Genomic DNA, 18,808 nt, shown 5'->3' with positions numbered 1-18,808 from the left:
TGAAGTGTTTTTTTTTTAGAAAAATAAAAAAAAGAAATTCAGGAACAGGGTCCATGATTATTTGGCTATAGCACTTCCACTAATCTAGGTGAGCATATTAAAAGACAACAGAAAAATCCATATTTTTCCCAACTCAGTAGACACCTTTATCATCATTATTTTAAAAATTATATTTCCCATCCTCTGCAGGATACTTCTGTCAGCATTGTCTGGACAGGTAACCCACATTCCCACTGTTCTACTACCCATTTGTACAGTCAGATGGCATTCTCACAGGATCATGAAATTGCACGTTAGGTCCTAAAAATATCTAAACGCAAAACAATACAAATTTTTGAAATTTTAGAACAGGTGAAGCTTTCAAATTTTATAAATTTAATTAGAACAGGTGAATTTTACTCTTCCAAAACACAAAGCAGACTTCTTAACATACAAATACATAAATGTTTTAAATGGCAAATGAAAGAGAAATGCACTTTTTATAATTGAACTTCCTTTAAAAATAAAAAAATGACATCAGATCATTAGTAGAAAAAGATGTGGCATGTGTGTTATGTGAGATTAAATGTAAGATTATAGGTAAGGACTTTGCCTACTATTCATATTTTGAAGAATGATATCGTTTTGCACTGAGAAACCAAGTCAGTATAAAAAAAATCTAGAATATGATCTGAGATTTCCCTTGAGAGCACATAATTGTTTAAAAGAAAGGCTAAATGCCAGCAGGGAAAAAATAATGTTATTATTAATTTTGAGATGAGAATGTACAACTTAGAATCATTCTTATTAGAAGATAGTTTGAAAAATCCCCAATTTTCAATTCATCTCTTGAAGAGAGGTTAATTCCACTCTGCCCTGAAATTAGCATCCCCTGTGTCCCTCACTGGGTGAGTGGCTCTGGGATAAGGCTGTACTCAGGGGTTCTCCCAGTGCGGGCCCCAGAGCAGCAGCAGCAGCATCCATCATGACCTACTGGAAATGCAAATTCTCACCTTGCCCAGACCTACTGAATCCAAAACTCTGAAGGTGGAGTCCAGCAATTTGTGGCTTAGTGACCCTGCAGGTAATTCTGACACACCTTCAAGTTTGAAGATAATTGTTCTAAGTCATATTGAAGAGAATAACAAGTGGAGGTGCATAATTGCAGACTGAACAAACTTTTTCAGCTGGAAGGAATATCACAGTTAATTGTCTTTCTTTTACAGCTCATAGAAGTACTCACTAAAGGCACTGTGGAACTGGACTGGAAGCCAGGCCTTCTTATCTCAGGTACAGAAACTGCTGTCTCGGGCATTACAAACAGTACTGCCATTTAAGGGTGCCTTAGTCTGAAATCGTCCTTTGGTTAAGGTGACACTGTTAAAATACTGTTTAATTTATACAAAAATTTCTCTGCTAAGTAAATGCATTCACCATAATGGTAATGACAGGAAATATTATAATAATGTCATTAATTTTCTTAAAGAGAACACCCATGATTTTTTGTTAGAATCAAATAAAAATATAATGTGAACCACATAGGTGATTTTAAATTTTCTAGCAGTCACATTCATGATGTGAATGGAAGGGGAGAGGGAGTGGGAAAGGGGAGGGTTGCGGGTGGGAGGGACGTTATGGGGGGGAAGCCATTGTAATCCATAAGCTGTACTTTGAAAATTTATATTCATTAAATAAAAGTTAAAAAAAAGGAAACAAAAGTGGAACAAGGCACAGATTGGAGCTAATAATATGTACTTAAAATATTTTTAAAATTTTGATTAACATGTAATGCTTGTCCATTTTTTTTTGGGGGGTTACAGCACATACACACCAGTGTAAACCAGTAAAAACTAAACAAGTGCTTTTCTGTTTCCTTCTCTTTTCTTCATGTTTGGAGATGACTAGCTCTTTTCTTCCAGTTCTTTATATATAAAATACATTATTGTGAACTACAAGTCACCCTCACCTGCTGTGGAACACTGGAACCTATTATTGCTGTCTGTGTTTTGGTGCTCACTATCCAACCTCACTCCATTTACTCTTCCCTCTGTCTTCCTAGCCTCTCATAGTTACTATTCTAAGTTTAGAGCTAGTATTATGTTTTTAACTTCAATCTATAAAGGTTGAAATATTTTTGCAGTATTTGGCATTGTGTATATGGCTTATTCCTTTTAATGACCTGTGTTCCATTCATTTTGCTGGGAATTTTTTTTCTGTGGTTGAATAGTATTCCATTATGTGTATATTTTCTTTTCTTTTTTTTTTTTTTTTCTTTTTGACAGGGAGAGTGGACAGTGAGAGAAAGAGACAGAGAGAAAGGTCTTCCTTTTGCCATTGGTTCACCCTCCAATGGCCGCCGCGGCCGGTGCGCTGTGGCCGGCGCACCGTGCTGATCCGATGGCAGGAGCCAGGTGCTTCCCCTGGTCTCCCATGGGGTGCAGGGCCCAAGTACTTGGGCCATCCTCCACTGCACTCCCTGGCCACAGCAGAGAGCTGGCCTGGAAGAGGGGCAACCGGGACAGAATCCGGCACCCCGAGAGGGACTAGAACCGGGTGTGCAGGAGCCGCAAGGTGGAGGATTAGCCTAGTGAGCTGTGGCGCCGGCCTACATTATGTGTATATTTTCTTTACCCATGCATTCATTGATGGACACCCAGTTCCATGTCTTGGGTTTTGTGAACTGTGCTACAATGAACATGGGAGTGCTGGTGTGTCTTATAAACTGCCTTCATTTCCTTCAGTTTTTACCCATACAATTCTAATTTTCATTCCTACCAACAGTAGATAAGAATTTACTTTTTTCTACACCCTCACCAGGATTTATTTTTGTCATTTTATTAATAGCCATTCTGACTGGAGTAAGATGATTCCTCATTTTTGTTTTGGTTTGCATTTCCCTCATGGTTAATGATATTGAGTGTGTTTTTATGAATTTGTTTGTAACTTGTCTTTCTTCCTTGAGAAATGTCTATTCTTATCCTGTGCCCATTTTTTTGTTGTTGCTGAAATTTTTGACAGTCTCATATGTTCTGGATATTACTCCTTTGTCAGATGAATAGTTTACCAATATTTTCTCCCATTCTGACAGTTGTATCTTCACTCTGTTGATTATTTCCTTGGCTATGCAGAAACTTCACATATAACCTGTTTCTGTGGTTTTGTGCTTATTACGCATTGAAGTCTATCCTCCCAAAAATTATTGCCTACGCCAGCATCAAACAGTGTTTCCCCTATGTTTTCTTCTAGTTGATTCATTTTCCAGGGTTACATTTAAACATGGGATCCATTTTGAGTGAATTTTTGTACAGGGTGAGAAGTGAGGTTTAAAGGTTTAATTTAAGTCTTCCAAATGTGGATATCCAGTTTTCCCAGTTAATCTATGGAATACACTGTCCTTGATCAGAAATATTTTGACACTTTTGTTAACAAACAGCTGTGTGGATTCATTTCTGGAAATCTCTACTCTGTTCCTTTGGTCTTTGTGTCTGCTTTTCTGACAGGACCGTGTTGTGTTGGTTATGGCGGCTCTGTAATACGTCTTGAAATCTGGTATATGATGCCTTCAGCTTTGCTTGTTTTCTTCAGTATTTCTATAGCTATTTCATCTTTTGTGCTTCTATCTGAATTTTAATACTACTTTTCTAGTTTTGTGTAGAATGTTGTTGGTAGTATTATGAGGCATCTATTGAATCTGTAAAACGTATTGGTATAGCATAAACTTTTTTTTAAAGATTTCTTCATTTATTTAAAGTTGGAGTTACACAGAGAGAGAAGAAGAGGCAGAGAGAGAGAGGTCTTCCATCAGCTGGATCACTCCCCAGTTAGCCGCAAGGGCCAGTACTGCACGGATCAGAAGCCAGGAGCCAGGAGCTTTCTTCTGGGTCTCCCACATGGGTGCAGGGGCCCAAAGGCTTGGGCCATCTTCTACTGCTTTCTCAGAGCTAGAGCTGGATCGGAAGTAGAACAGCCAGGTCTTGAACAGGCACCCATATGGGATGCCTGCACTGCGAGCAGCACCTTTACCCGCTATGCCATAGTGCCGGTCCCCATAAACATTTTAATATTAATTTTTCAATCCACAAACATGAAAGGTATTTCTGCAGTTTTTAATTAGTATTTATGATTTTAATTATAGATGCCTTTCATGTTTTCAATTAGATTTACTATAAGGTGTTCTCTTTTTTAGCTATTGCAGAAGGAATTTCTATTATAATTTGTTTCTCATGGAGTTCATTATTGGTGTATAAACATGTTACTGAATTTTGCAGGTTTATTATGTATACTAACACTTTTCTGAATTATGAGTTCTAAGTCTTGTGATGGATCCTTTAGTTTTATATATATATTTATATATATATACATAAAATCATTTAATCTACAAACACAGATAATTTGACTTACTACTTTCCTATTTATATACCTTTAATTTCTTTCTCTTGCCTAATGGTTCTATCTAAAAATTCCAGTCCTATTTTGAATAAGAGTAGTAATGGTGGACATCTATGTCAGGTTCTAATCTTAGAAGAAATATTGTCAACTTTTCTCCATTCAATATCACATGGACTGTAAGCTTGTCATGTGTAGCCATTATTATGTTGAAGTATGTTTCCTATATACCTAATTTGTTTTTTATGAATGGATGTTAAGTTTAATATTTTTCTCTTTCTATTATCAAATTATTTTTATTCTTCATTCTGTTGATGTGATTGATTATATTACTAATTTGTATATGTTGAACCATTCTTTATACTTTAAGTAGCACTGATTATAATGAATGTTTTCTTAAAGATTTTATTATTTATTTAAGACGCAGAGTTACAGAGAGAGGGAGACACACAGAGAAGGGTTTTCCATCCACTTATTTACTCCCCAAATGGCCACAATGGCTGAGGGTGATCTGATCTGAAATCTGAAGCCAGGAGCCAGAAGCTTCCTCAGGGTCTCCCATATGGGTTCAGGGTCCCAAGCACTTGGGCCATCTTCTACTGCTTTCCCAGGCCTTAGCAGAGAGCTAGATTGGAAGAGGAGTAACCAGAACTGGAACTGGCGCCCATATGGGATGCAGGTGCCACAAGCAGAGGACTAACCTACCACAGTGCCAGCCCTCAGGCTGTATTTTTAACTGCAGAATTTAGGGCTGATATTGTGATGTAGCAGTTGAAGCCTCTGCCTGCAATGCTGGCATCCCATATGGGCACTGGTTGTGGCACAGAAGATTATCCACTTCCTGGGACACTGGCATCCCATATGAGTACCTGTTCAAGTCCTGGCTCTTCCATTTCTCATCCAGCTCTCTGCTCATGTGCCTTGGAAAGCAGCAGAAGATGTCCCAAGTACTTGGACTCTGCCATGCTCGTGGGAGACCAGGATGAAGCTCGTAGCTCCTGGCTTCAACCTGGACCATCTATAGCTATTGTGGTCATCTGGGGGAGTGAACCAGCAGATGGAAGATCTCTGTGTGTGTGTGTGTGTGTGTGTGTGTTTCTCCTTCTCTCTCTCTCTCTCTCTGACTTTGAAATAAATAAATCTTGAAAACAACCTGCAGAATTTAGTCTATTTACATTTAAAGTTATTATAGAGAAGTAATAACTTAGTCTTACCATTAAATTTTTTTCTTCTGTTTATTTGCATTATCTTTTGTTCCTGTTCTACTGATGTTTTCTTTCACATGTTTTTATGATGGCTTTCTTTCTTATTGTAAGTATCACCCCCTTAAGCACCTTTGGCAAGCTGATCTGATGGTGAATTACTTCAGTTTTTGCTTGTCTTGGAAAGTCTTTATTTCTCCTTTGTTTATAAAAATACTTTCTTTATGAATATCCTTAGTTGGCATTTTTTTCTTTCATTCTTTCCTTCGTTCCAGTCCCTCTTGGCATGTAAAGTTTCTTTTGAAAAATCTGCTGTTAGCCTAATATACGTTCCTAGAAAAAAATGTCTGAGTATATCAATATTGCTGCAAATACAGTATTTTCTCAAATCTTGTTTTAAATATACTACTATAGTTTTAATGATTTTGTGACTATTTTGAAATTTACTTGATATGAGTGAAGTTGAACATATTTTCTTTTATTATGTGTGTAGCCCTTGCATACTTTCCTGCTGTCTTATGGTCATTTCACTTTTTAATTGTTGATCTCTTTATTTATGCAGACAATAAGCCTTTAATTATAATGTTAAATTTAAAATATGAAATCTAAAATTTTTAAGGGAAAAAGAAAAAACTATGTATGAATTTCAAAATTTTCACAACAAAATACTTTTTTAAAAGATTTATTTTATTTATTTGAAAGACAGAGTTACAGAGAGAGGTAAAGACAGAGAGAGAGGTCTTCTATGTGCTGGTTCACTCCCCAGATGACTGCAAGCGCTGGAGCTGGGCCAATCTGAAACCAGGAGCCAGGAGCTTCTTCTGGGTCTCCCACGTGTGTGCAGGGGCCCAAGGATCTGGCCATTTTCTACTGCTTTCCCAGGCCATAGCACAGAGCTTGATCAGAAAAAGAGCAGCTGGGACTAGAACTGGTGCCCAAATGGGATGCTGGTACTTCAGCCTAGAGCTTTAACCTGTTACACCACAGAACCAGCCCCCAACAAAATAAACTTTAAAAAAAGAGTGACTTCACATTTTCCTCTAGTACATTTTAAATTCCTGTTTCTTGCTTTTGTGAGTTTGAATATAATATATCATGATGAGGGTGTTTTTTAGTCATGTATATTTTGAGGTCCTCTGAGCCTTCTGTACTTGAATGTCCACATATTTTTCCCAATTTAGGAAGTTTCAGCTGTTTTCTTTCTTTCTCTTTCCTTCTTTCCTTCTTTCCTTCTTTCCTTCTTTCCTTCTTTCCTTCTTTCCTTCTTTCCTTCCTTCCTTCCTTCTTTCCTTCCTTCCTTCCTTCCTTCCTTCCTTCCTTCCTTCCTTCCTTCCTTCCTTCCTTCCTTCCTTCCTTCCTTCCTTCCTTCCTTCCTTCCTTCCTTTCCTTCCTTCCTTCCTTCCTTCCTTTCCTTCCTTTCCTTTCTTTCACCTTAGCATTTACTTGCTCAGCCCACACTCTTGGAACTGTCTTCATTTAAGCTCAACAGGAAACAGCTCTGATGGAGAAGGCGCCGGCTCTACTTTCATGATAAACAGCTGGTGGAGCTGCCTGGGAAGACTATGTCTCTCGGGAACCAGGGCAGACACTGTGAGCATGGGCAGAGGAGGGTAGGCTGGGCAGCTACCAGCCAGGCAGGTACCCAGGTTGCTGCCTAAGTCCTTCAGTGGGGTGAGGGCAGGGCCTGCACCTCCTCCAGGCACTCATCGTAGGCCTCCTGGTATTCCTCGTGAGGCTTAACCATAATCACACAGGTGGGGCGCTTGGAGCCCGCAGCTGCACCCAGATCTGTCTTCGAGGGGATGTAGACGTAGGGCAGATTCCGGTCCTCACACATAACTGGGAGGTGGCAGTATACTTCAATGGGCAGTGTGTCTCCTGCCAGAACCATGATCCCTTTCTCGCCCTTGTTGACAAACTTCTGAACCTCCTTCACCCCGCGCCGGATCTGCTTCTGCTTCACGGCTTTCTTGATGCACTTGTAGAGCTTCCGCGTGAGGCGGCGCAAAGCCAGGGGCTGCGCGATGGGGTTCAGGTTGACCAGCAGCTCCTGATAGGTGCGCTCCCCGCCGCACGCCTCTCCCTGGGCCTCGGGCCCGTCGGGGTCAGACTTTATTTTGGTCATGGCGGCAGCAGCCGCAGCGGAGTCCCCGGACTCTTTCTTTTTTTTTTGACAGGCAGAGTGGACAGTGAGAGAGAGAGACAGAGAGAAAGGTCTTCCTTTCCATTGGTTCACCCCCCAATGGCCGCTGCGGCTGGCAGGCTGTGGCCAGCACACCGCGCTGATCCGTATCCAGGAGCCAGGTGTTTCTCCTGGTCTCCCTTTCAGGTACAGGGCCCAGGCACTTGAATCATTCTCCACTGTACTTCTGGGCCATAGCAGAGAGCTGGAATGGAAGAGGAGCAACCGGGACAGAATCCGGCGCCCTGACCAGGACTAGAACCCTGGGTGCTGGCGCCGCAGGAGGAGGATTAGCCTATTGAGCTACGGCACTGGCCTCAGCTGTTTTCAAAAAATTTACTCTTCCCATTTCCCTCATATGTTTCTAAAATTCTAATATTTGTTTGTTTCATGATGTCCAAAAGGTCTCAGAGACTGTTAGTCTGACTGGTGTATTCCAAAAGACCAGTCCTCAATTTCAGAAATCTTTCCTTTGCTTAATTTATTCTGTTGTTGAGACTTTTGCTTTTATTTTTTTTTATTTATTTATTTGAGAGGTAGAGTTACAGACAGTGAAAGGGAGAGACAGAGAGAAAGATCTTCCTTCTGTTGGTTCACCCCCAAAATGGCCGCTATGGCCAGCACTGTGCTGATCCGAAGCCAGGAGCCAGGCGCTTCTTCTGGTCTCCCATATGGGTGCAGGGCCTAAGCACTTGGGCCATCCTCCACTGCCCTCCTGGGCCATAGCAGAGAGCTGGACTGGAAGAGGAGCAACCGGGACTAGAACCCGGCACCCAAATGGGATGCCAGCACCGCAAGCGGAGGATTAACCAAGTGAGCCATGACACCGGTCCCTGCTTTTATTTTGTATTTGACTTATTGACACCTTTATTTCTAAGATTTCTGTTCGGTTCCTTTTCAAGATCTCAGTTTATTATAATTTTCCATGCCATAATGCATTGATTTCCTAGTCCCTTTTAAAAATCTATCTGAATTCTCATTTATCTCTTTGAGTGTCCTTATAATCATTGTTTTAAATTCATTGACAAGCATTCATCAATCATCAATCATCTTTTCTTTGGAATCTGATGCTAAATTGTATTATTTCCTTTTGGAGCACAATATGGCCTTGATTTTTCATCTTTCTTGTATTCTACTTTACTGTTAATATATCTAGCAGATCCATTGTCTCTATTATCTTAAAGGGTGGCTTCTGCAGATTAGATCTTTTTCCCTAAAATTATGCCTCTAGGTGTCAATTTGGTAGACTACTTTATCCTTAGCTTCATTTGGAACTGCTAGAGGGTGGTTTCCCTATACTTTCTTCCACCATAATTGATGTTAGCAGTAGCAGGCACATCTAGGGGCTCACCTCAGTTCTGGTGGAGTTGGCTGGGCCCAAATCCAAGTGAGTGTGCATGGTTTCCTGTGTCCACCATAGCCAGGGTAGGTTTTGGAAGTGTACCACAGTAGAGGTAGCTCAAGTCCCACATAAGTGTGCATGACTGCCCATATCCACCAAAACTAGGGTAGGCTTGGGAAAGGGGGCACGGTGGAGCTGGGTGACAAATGTGTGTGGTTGCCGGTGCCCACAAAAGCAGAGAAAGAGCAGGTGGCAGTGCAGGCCTGAAGTCACGGGAGGGTGCATGGTTTTTTGTGGCAGTATATGCTGTCCTGGGTGGAAGTAAGGAGTATGCAGTGATGTCATCAACCTGTGAGACAAGCACTCTTGCTTCTAAGGTTCCTAGGACAGGATGTGCCCAGTTGTGTTGATCATCCTTTCCTGCATAGTGCAGGATGATGGGGTCACTGTTGCTGTTGGTTCTAGTAAGATTTGTGAGGTTACAATCCTTACTACTACTGCTACGAAGTCTCTGGGGACCCAGGTATGGGGATGTGCAGGGCCTTCCATTCCCCAGGGCAATATGGATGCCAACGACTCCTTTCTCAAGATGGTATCATATTGGCTCATCTTGGGTTCTGGATGTTAGGGAAAAAATGTGTGTTACTTCTCTAAAGCAAATCTACTGTGCATACCTCAGTTATCTCCCCTTGCTGGGTTTCAAGCATGTGATGACTGTACATCTGCTGTGTAGCTAAGATTCCAGTAACTACAATCCCTGGAGGTGGGATCTACTGGGGTTCTCCTGGTTACACTTTCCCTACTTTCTAAGGGGAGTCTCCCCTAGCCATGGGGACAGAGTTTCAGTTTTTGGTGAACTTTATTCCTCTCTTTATGCTACTATCTCTGTTTCTGTGTCTTATCAAGTTTCTGTATCTCCTTTGCTGATTTTCAGTGTTCTCTCTCAAGTACTCATCTCATTATACAATTATTGTTATTCTGATTCTCGTTGGAAGGGGATACAAACACTGGAAAACCTCTGTTTAGCCATCTTGTGAATCCATATTTTATGTAACCAAATTATCCAAAATGTTATTTCATGAGTAGGTTTCTTTGTTGTTATTGTTATGCTCAGTCTTTTTTTAAAGATTGATTTATTTATTTGAAAGGCAGAATTACAGAGGCAGAGAGAGAGAGAGAGAGGTGTCTTCCATCCACTGGCTTACTTCCCAAATGACTGCCGAAGTCAGGAGCCAGGAGCTTCTTCCAGGTTTCCCATGCGAGTACAGAGGCCCAAGCACTTGGACCATCTTACACTGCTTACCCAGGCCATAGCAGAGAGCTGGATCAGAAGTGGAGCAGCCAAGACATAAACTGGTACCCATTTGGTGTGCTGGCACTTCAGGCAGAGGCTTTACTTGCTACTCCACAGCACAGGCCCCTGTTTTTCTAAGTCTTGAAAAAAAGTCTATCATGTAATTACATCCACAGAACATCTCAATTCAGACTAGCGACATTACATTCTCAATAGACACCTGTGACTATTGGCTACAGTATTATATTCCACGAATATAGAGCTTTCTGCTTAAAACTGCTGCCACTTGCCAGCTGTGGTTTACAGGTTTTCCAGCGTTCAGTTTCTAAGTATATAAAATGAGAATAGTAAAATGTTAATTTATCAGATTGGCATGATAATTAAAGAATTTTGTAGGTAAAGCCATCATTACACTACTTGGCAAAGAGAAAGCTTTCAATAAATGTTGGCTTTATTTATTTTCATATTACTAAAGAAGGGCTAATGAGAAAACTAAATGTGCTGTGAGGAGGTTGGAAATTTTTTTTTTTACAATTGAGGGAATCAATTTTTGATCAAAGTTTGATTCTTTCATCAAAGAATGTGAGAGCTCATATTCCTCTTATATTAGGGCACATATAATTGTATAAAAATTTGGAATAAACAAAAAATTATCTGTCTCCAGTAGAAAACTGTATTATTTAGAGTATATTGTTTTTGCCAGCTTGATCTACTAATGAATGACAGGAAATTTATTTTTTATAATTCTATAGCCTGGAAGATCAAGATCAGGGTGTCAATGGGTTGGGTTCTAATGAGGCTCTTTTCCAAGTTGTAGATGTTTTACTTTTCCTTGTGTCCTCATGAGGTGGAATGCTAGCTCTCTGTGGTCACTTTCATAAGGGCATTGATCCCATTCATGAGGGCTCCACCCTTATGACCTCATCCAAATACAATCACATTGTGATTAAGGCTTCAACACGCATATTTTTGGAGGCATACAAACATTCAATTTCAATACCTTTCCACATTGTTTAAGTCTAGCCTTCATAAGCTTTAAGCTATTTTACAGCTCTGCAAATTGTAGGTAACTGAGAGCAATGCAAAATAATCCTTGTTCTTAGACATGCAAATGTATTCTGTGTGTGGAGATTCAGTTCATTTTTTCTTCTCTTTCCTTCCATGGGAAAAATTTCAGTTTTGAATCTATTGTAAGTTAAATTTCTACATTTCTTTACTAAAATGGTTTATTTTTTATAAATTTGGGTTTGTCTCCCTTCACGTTCAAATCAACTATAACATGTGTCTGATTCGCAGACTAATAATTCAATAAAATATTTAATAGGGCTCATTTTGTATCTCTACAAGAGTCATAATCTATTCCTTTTGGAAAATTTTCCCTTTTATACATTTTTATACAGTTTTTTTGGCAATTAGTCATTGATAATTTCTTCAAATGAAATAAAACAAAAGACAATGTAATAACTAAATATTTCCCATGTGGTTATTAGATAATTACATTCACTTAGGCTTTAAGCCATTTCCTCTCAACAGTTTATGCACAGGAATAATTTTATGCCTATTGCAATGCAAATAATTATACATTGCATTTTTGTACTCTATAAATTATGAGAGATCAGGGATACATATAGTATTTGTTCTCTTGGGACTGGCTTTTTTCACTAAGTAAAATGGTTTCCAGTTGCATACCTTTTGTTGCAATAGACAGGATTTCATTCTTGTTTATGGATTAATAATATTCAAAAGTATATATTTATACATTTTATTTATGCAGTCATTGGTTTATGGGCTTCTGGGTTGATTTCATATTTTAGCTATTGTGAATTGAGTTGCAATAAACATAGGGACACAGAACACTCTCATATACTGATTTCATTTTGTTTGGGTAAATTCCAAGGAGATTCATAGCTAGGTCATATGGTAGATCTATCTATTTTCAGATTTCTGAAGTATCTCTGTACTGTCTTTCACAATGGCTGTACTAGTATACATTTTCACCACCAGTGTATTAGGGTACCTTTTCCCCCATGTTCTCGACAACATTTATTGTTTGTTGATTTCTGTATGAGAGAAATTCTAACTGGGTTGAGATGAAAGCTCATTGTGGTTTTGATTTGCATTTCCCTGATTGTTCAATGATCTTGAACATTTTCCCTTCTCTCAGGCATTTGAATTTCATTTTTGGTCTTCTGTATGTAAAGATAATTAAAAATGAAACAATGAAGAATAGGATGGGAGAAGGAGTAGGAGGTGGTATGGGAGTTGGGGTGGGCTGGCTGGTATTGGGGGAAGAACTGCTATATTCTAAAACCTGTACCTATGAAATTTATATTTATTAAATAAAAGCTTTCTAACAACAAAAAAAAGAAAAATGTTCAAATCCTTTGTCCATTTCATAACTGGATTCTTTGTTTTGTTGTTGAATTTCATGAATTTCTTATAGATTCCGGCTATTAATCCTTTATCAGTTTCATAAATTGCAAACATTCTCTCTTATTCTTTCAGTTACCTTTTCACTTTGTTCATTGTTTCCTTTGCAGTGCAGAAGCCTCTTAGATTGGTGTAATCTAATTTGACAGTTTTGGCTTGGATTGCCTGTGTTTCTGGGGTCTTTTCCTATAAGCCTTTTTGCCAATGTATTGCAGAGTTTCCCAATGTTCTCCTCTAGTAATTTGATGGTGTCATGTCATAGAATTTAGATCATTGATCCATTTGGTTTTTGTGTAAGGTGTAATATAGGAATCTTTTCTCATATTTCTGCATACAGAGATCCAATTTTCCCAGCACCATTTGTTGAAGAGACTGTCCTTTCTTCAGATATTGATTTTAGTGCCTTTGTCCAAGATAAGTTGCTTGTAGATGTGTGGATTGATTTCTGAAGATTCTATTCTGTTCCACTGGTATGTATATATATATATATATATATATGTGTATATATATATATATATATATATGTCTGTGGCAGTACTCAGCTGTATTGATTATAGCTTCCCTTTAGTATGTCTTGAAATCTAGTTTTTGTGATGCCTCTAGCTTTGTTTTTGTTGTTTAAATTGCTCTAGCTATTCAGGGTCTCTTGTGTTTCCATATGAATTTTAGCATCATTTTTTTCTAGATCTGAGAAGAATGTCATTTTGTTGGAGATTTTTGCATCTATGTTCATCAGTGATATTGATTGGGGTCATGTTGAATCTGTAAATTGCTTTCAGTAGTATGGACATTTTGATGATATTCTTCCAATCCAGAACAAGGAATAACTTTTCCATTTTTTGTGATTTCTCCTATTTATTTATTTAATATTTTGTGATTTTCTTTGTAGAGATCTTTAAACTTCTTAGTTAAATTTATTCCAAGGTATTTAAATATTTTGTAGCTATGTGAATGGGACTAATCCTTGAAGTCTTTTTTCAGCTATGGCATTGTCTGTGCATACAAAAGCTGTTGATTTTTGTCTGTTAATTTTATATCCTTCAACTTTACCAACTCTCTTATTAGTTCCAACAGTCTCTTAGTGTAGTATTTTGGTTCCCCTATGTATAGAATCATGTCATCTACAAATAAGGATAGCTTGACTTCCTCCTTTCCAATTTGTATCCCTTTAATTTCTTTTTCTTGCCAAATGTTCTGGCTAAGACTTCCAGGACAATATTGAGTAGCAGTGGTGAAAGCAGGCATTATTGTTTGGTTCTGGGTCTTAGTGGAAATGCTTCTAAGTTTTCCTTCATTCAACATGATACTGGATGTGGTTTTATCTATATTGTCTTGATTGTGTGGAGGAATGTTCCTTTACACCCAATTGCTTAGGATTTTTATCAAGAAAGGATGTTGTATTTTATCAAAATCTTTCTTTATATATACTGAGATAATCATATTTTTATTCAATTTGTTAAGATGATATATCACATTTACTTATTTGCATATGTTGAACCATTCCCCGTATACCGTATACCAGGGATAAATCCCACTTGGGCTGGGTAATTGATCTTTCTGTGGTGTTATTGGAATTGATAGCAATATTTTGTTGGAGATTTTTGCATCTATGTTCATCAGTGATATTGATCAATAGTTTTCTTTCTTTATTGCATTTTTTCTGGCTTTGGAATTAAGGTGATGCTGGCCTAATAAAATGAATTTCAGAGGATTCCCTCCCTTCTACTTGTTTAGAGTAGTTTGAGAAGAATTGGAATTAGTTCTTTAAAAGTCTGGTAGAGTTCAGCTGTCAATCAATCCAGTCTTGGGATTTTCTTTGTTGGGAGGGATTTTATTACAGCTGTCAATCATTTCAGTTCTGTGCATTTCTTTGTTGGGAGGGTCTTTATTACTGATTCAATCTTTGTCTTGGTTATTGGTGTTTTTAGGTTGTCAATGACTTCATGACAATTTTTGCTAGATTGTATGTGTCTAGTAACCTATCCATTTCTACTTGGTTTTCCAATTTGTGGTATATATCTGTTTGTAGTAAATCCTGGTTATTCTTTTTTATTTCTATGTTATCCATTAATACATCTCCTTTACATTTCTGATTTTATTGATTTGGGTTTTCTTCCTCTTTTTAAGATAGTTTGGCCAATGTTGTATCAATTTTGTTTATTTTTCAAAAATCCAGCTCTTCATTTCACTGACCTTTTGTAATATTTTGGCTTCAGTTTTGTTTATATATTCTCTAATTTTAATTATCTCCCTACCTCTCATTTTGGCTTTGGTCTTTTGTTGTTTTTGTAGGTCCTTGAGGTGCATTGATTGCTCATTTATTGATGCCTTTCCAATTTTTTAATGTAGGCACTAATTACTATAAATTTCCCCCTTAACATTGCTTTTGCATGTCCCATAAGTTTTAATGTTTTATATTGTCATCTTCATTCATTTCTAGGAATTTTTTTATTTCCCTTTTGATTTCTTCTATGACCCTCTGTTTACTCAGGAGAAGGTTGTTCAGTCTCCATGTGTTTGCATATTTTCTGGAGATTTTTAAGTTGTTAATTTCCAGGTTCATTCCATGTGGTAAGAGAAGATGTGCATATTAAAGGACTTATGGCACCTTTCCCCTCCTCCCTTTCTTCTTCCTTCCCCCTTCTCATTCCACATCCTCCCTTTTGTCAAGATCCTTGGTGCCTAAACAGACCCTTATCAACTCCTTGCAATGCAAGTGGCAAAACAGATAAGATGCACAGGGCAGCTATGAAACAGATCAGAGGGAAACTCCCTGAGACTTCGAGCCCCCTATTCTTTGGCCAGCTGCCTTCTCACCCCCTCTTAGTGGCAAATTCCCCCCTCCTAACCTGGATAAAAACCTTAGTCCCAGATGCGCCAGGAACACAGTCTCTTCACAAGAACAGAGTGATGCAAACCTCTTTGCTTCCAATAAAGCAACCTGTCTCTGTTGAGGTCAGTCACTGTCTCCTTTTTCCATCTCCTTTCTAAGGGTATGAAAGACCAGAACCCCAAGCTATTCCAAACCTAACACATATGATTTCAAATTTTTTGAATTTTCTGAGACTTGCTTTATGGCCTAGCATATACTCTGTCCTCGATTAAGTTCCATGCATTGATGAACAGAATGTGTATTCCTAAACTGTGGGATGAAATTTTCTGTAGATATCATTTAGATCCATTTGGTCCAAAGGGTAGATTAGCTCTGTTTTTTTTTTTTTTGTTTTTTTTTTTTTTTTTTTTTTTTTTTGTTAGTTTTCTGTCTAGTTGATGTGTCCATTGAGGAAAATGGGGGTGTTGATGTCCCCTCATTACTATTGTATTAGAGTTTATGTCTCCCTCTAGATCAATTTACATTTGTGTTAAATAGACAGGCACCCCGACCTTGGGTTTCCATATATTTATTATTACCAAATCTCCCTGTTGAATTGATTCCCTAGTTACATACTGTCCATTTTTCATCTCTTTTGATAGTTTTTGTGTTAAAATCTATTTTGTCTCATATTAGGGTGGCTACAACAACTCTTTTTTTTTTTTTTCTTTCCTTTAGCATGGAACATCTTTTTCCATTCTTTCACTGTCAATCTGTATATATCTTTGTTGTTGAGGTATGTTTCTTTTAAGCAGTGAATTGATGGGTCTTAATTTTTTTTTCTTTTTTACTGCATTCAGGCAGTCTGTATCTTTTTAATTACAATCAAGGTTGCTATTGATAAGTAATGACTTGGCCCAGCCATTTTTCTGTAAATATTCTTATTGTTTGCTTTGTATTTCATTTATAGTTTTACTAGGATATTTTCTGCTTTCACATTCTTTCATAGTTATGACTATCTTTCTGTGTTTCTCTGTGTAGCACATTCTTAAGCATTCTTTGTAAGGCTAATTGAGTGGTGACAAATTCAATTTCTGTTTTTTTATGGAAGTTCTGTATTTCATGTTAATTCATTGATGAGACCTTTGCAAGGTACAGTATTCTGGATTGAAAATTTTTCTTTCAAGACTTGTACTATATGGGGCTGGCACCATGGCTCACTTGCTTAATCCTCCACCTGTGGCACCAGCATCCCATATGGGCACTGGTTCTAGTCCCGGTTGCTCCTCTTCCAGTCCAGCTCTCTGCTGTGACCCGGGAAGGCAGTGGAGGATGGCTCAAGTACTTGGGCCCTGCACCTGCATGGGAGACTGGAGGAAGCACCTGGCTCCTGGCTTCGGATTGGTGTAGCTCTGGCCGTAGTGGCCATTTGGGGAGTGAACCAACGGAAGGAAGACCTTTCTCTCTGTCTCTCTCTCTCACTGTCTGTAACTCTACCTGTCAAAAAAAAAAAAAAAAAAAAAAAAAAGACTTGGACTATGTTTTTCCATTCTCTGCTAGCCTATAGGGTTTCTGATGAGAAATCATTTGTCAGTCTAACTGGAGTGATTGTGAGGTATTTATCTTGTGTCCACTTTAGATCGTTTTCATTATGTTTTACACTTGAAAGTTTGAGTACAATGTTTAATGGTGAATATACTACCTGATCATCTCTATCAGGAGTTCTATGTGCTTCTTGTATTTTCATGTCCTTTTGTTTCTCCAAATTATGGAAGTTTTCTGTTATTATTTCACTCAATCCATATTCTCTCTCCACACCTTCAGGAACTCCCAAGAATTGTATGTTGGATCTTTTAATAGTATCTCATATATTTTGAACACTTTTTATTTTTTTTTTAATCTTTTATTTAATGAATATAAATTTCCAAAGTACGACTCATGTGTTACAATGGCTTCCCCCCCCATACCGTCCCTCCCACCCACAACCCTCCCCTTTCCCACTCCCTCTCCCCTTCCATTCACATCAAGATTCATTTTCGATTATCTTAATATACAGAAGATCAGCTTAGTATACCTTAAGTAAGTATTTCAACAGTTTGCTCCCACACAGAAACATAAAGTGAAAAATAATAGATGATTTTTTTTTAAATGATGATGAAATCAGATCAGACCTATTGTCATGTTTAATCCCAGTGAGAGTCAAGTTGGGAATTGATAATTTCTTTCTTTTTTTTTTTTTTTTTTTTTTTACAGAAGATCAGTTTAGTGTACATTAAGTAAAGATTTCAGTCGTTTGCACCCCCATAGAAACACAAAGTGAAATATACTGTTTGAGTACTCGTTATAGCATTAAGCCTCAGTGTACAGCACATTAAGGACAGAGATCCTACATGAGGAGTAAGTGCACAGTGACTCCTGTTGTTGACTTTACCAATTGACACTCCTGTTTATGGCATCAGTAATCTCCCTATGCACCAGTTATGAGTTTCCAAGGCTATGGAAGCCCCTTGAGTTCTCCGACTCTTATCTTGTTTAGACACGGTCATAGTCAAAGTGGAGGTTCTCTCCTCCCTTCAGAGAAAGGCACCTCCCTCTTTGAAGACCTGTTGAACACTTTTTAAATGTTTTAAAATTTCTTTTTCTTCTCTTCCTCCTCCTCCTCTTTTTTTTCTTTTTTTTTTTTTTTTGATTTGACTGAGATATTCCAAAAACTTATCTTCTGTTTCTGATATTCTTTCTTCTGCCTTACCAAGTCTGCTGTTAAAGCTTTCTGCTGTATTTTTTTATTTGACATATAGAATTTTTCATTTCTAATATTTCAGTTTAATTTATCTTCAGGCTCTCTATAACACAGGGAAATTTTTCATTCATGTCATGTATAGACTTCTTTAACTTATGAATTTGCTTTTCATTGCTTGTTAGTAATCCTGTGATCATGCTTTGAATTCCTTTTCAGGCATTTCATCAATTTCTTCATCTTTACATTATAATAGTATTGTTGTGTTCCTTTAGGGGAGTCATATTGTCTTTCTTGTTCTTGTTTCTTTTTTTTATTTTTTTTTTATTTTTTGACAGACAGAGTGGATAGTGAGAGAGAGAGACAGAGAGAAAGGTCTTCCTTTGCCGTTGGTTCACCCTCCAATGGCCACCGCGGCTGGCGCGCTGCGGCCGGCGCACCGCG

The 18,808-nt window shown here is 38.2% G+C and overlaps 1 long non-coding RNA gene and 1 pseudogene across 9 annotated transcripts in view; one reads left to right on the top strand and one right to left on the bottom strand.

Moving 5' to 3' along the window:
- Positions 1 to 18,808, top strand: part of LOC103348075 (uncharacterized) — a 216,952-nt gene that overhangs the window by 18,362 nt on the left and 179,782 nt on the right. For all 9 annotated transcript variants that reach the window (XR_007919107.2, XR_007919109.2, XR_007919102.2 and 6 more), the window contains one exon: positions 1,206 to 1,269. This is a non-coding gene — a long non-coding RNA (uncharacterized lncRNA). The remainder of the gene's footprint in view (positions 1 to 1,205; positions 1,270 to 18,808) is intronic.
- On the bottom strand, positions 6,998 to 7,716 carry LOC100351483 (H/ACA ribonucleoprotein complex subunit 2 pseudogene; annotated as a pseudogene).

Source organism: Oryctolagus cuniculus, chromosome 6, assembly GCF_964237555.1.
Source record: "Oryctolagus cuniculus chromosome 6, mOryCun1.1, whole genome shotgun sequence".
Classification (NCBI taxonomy): domain Eukaryota; kingdom Metazoa; phylum Chordata; class Mammalia; order Lagomorpha; family Leporidae; genus Oryctolagus; species Oryctolagus cuniculus.
The sequence above is the reverse complement of the archived record's forward strand: the minus strand, read 5'-3'. Positions and strand labels throughout refer to the sequence as shown.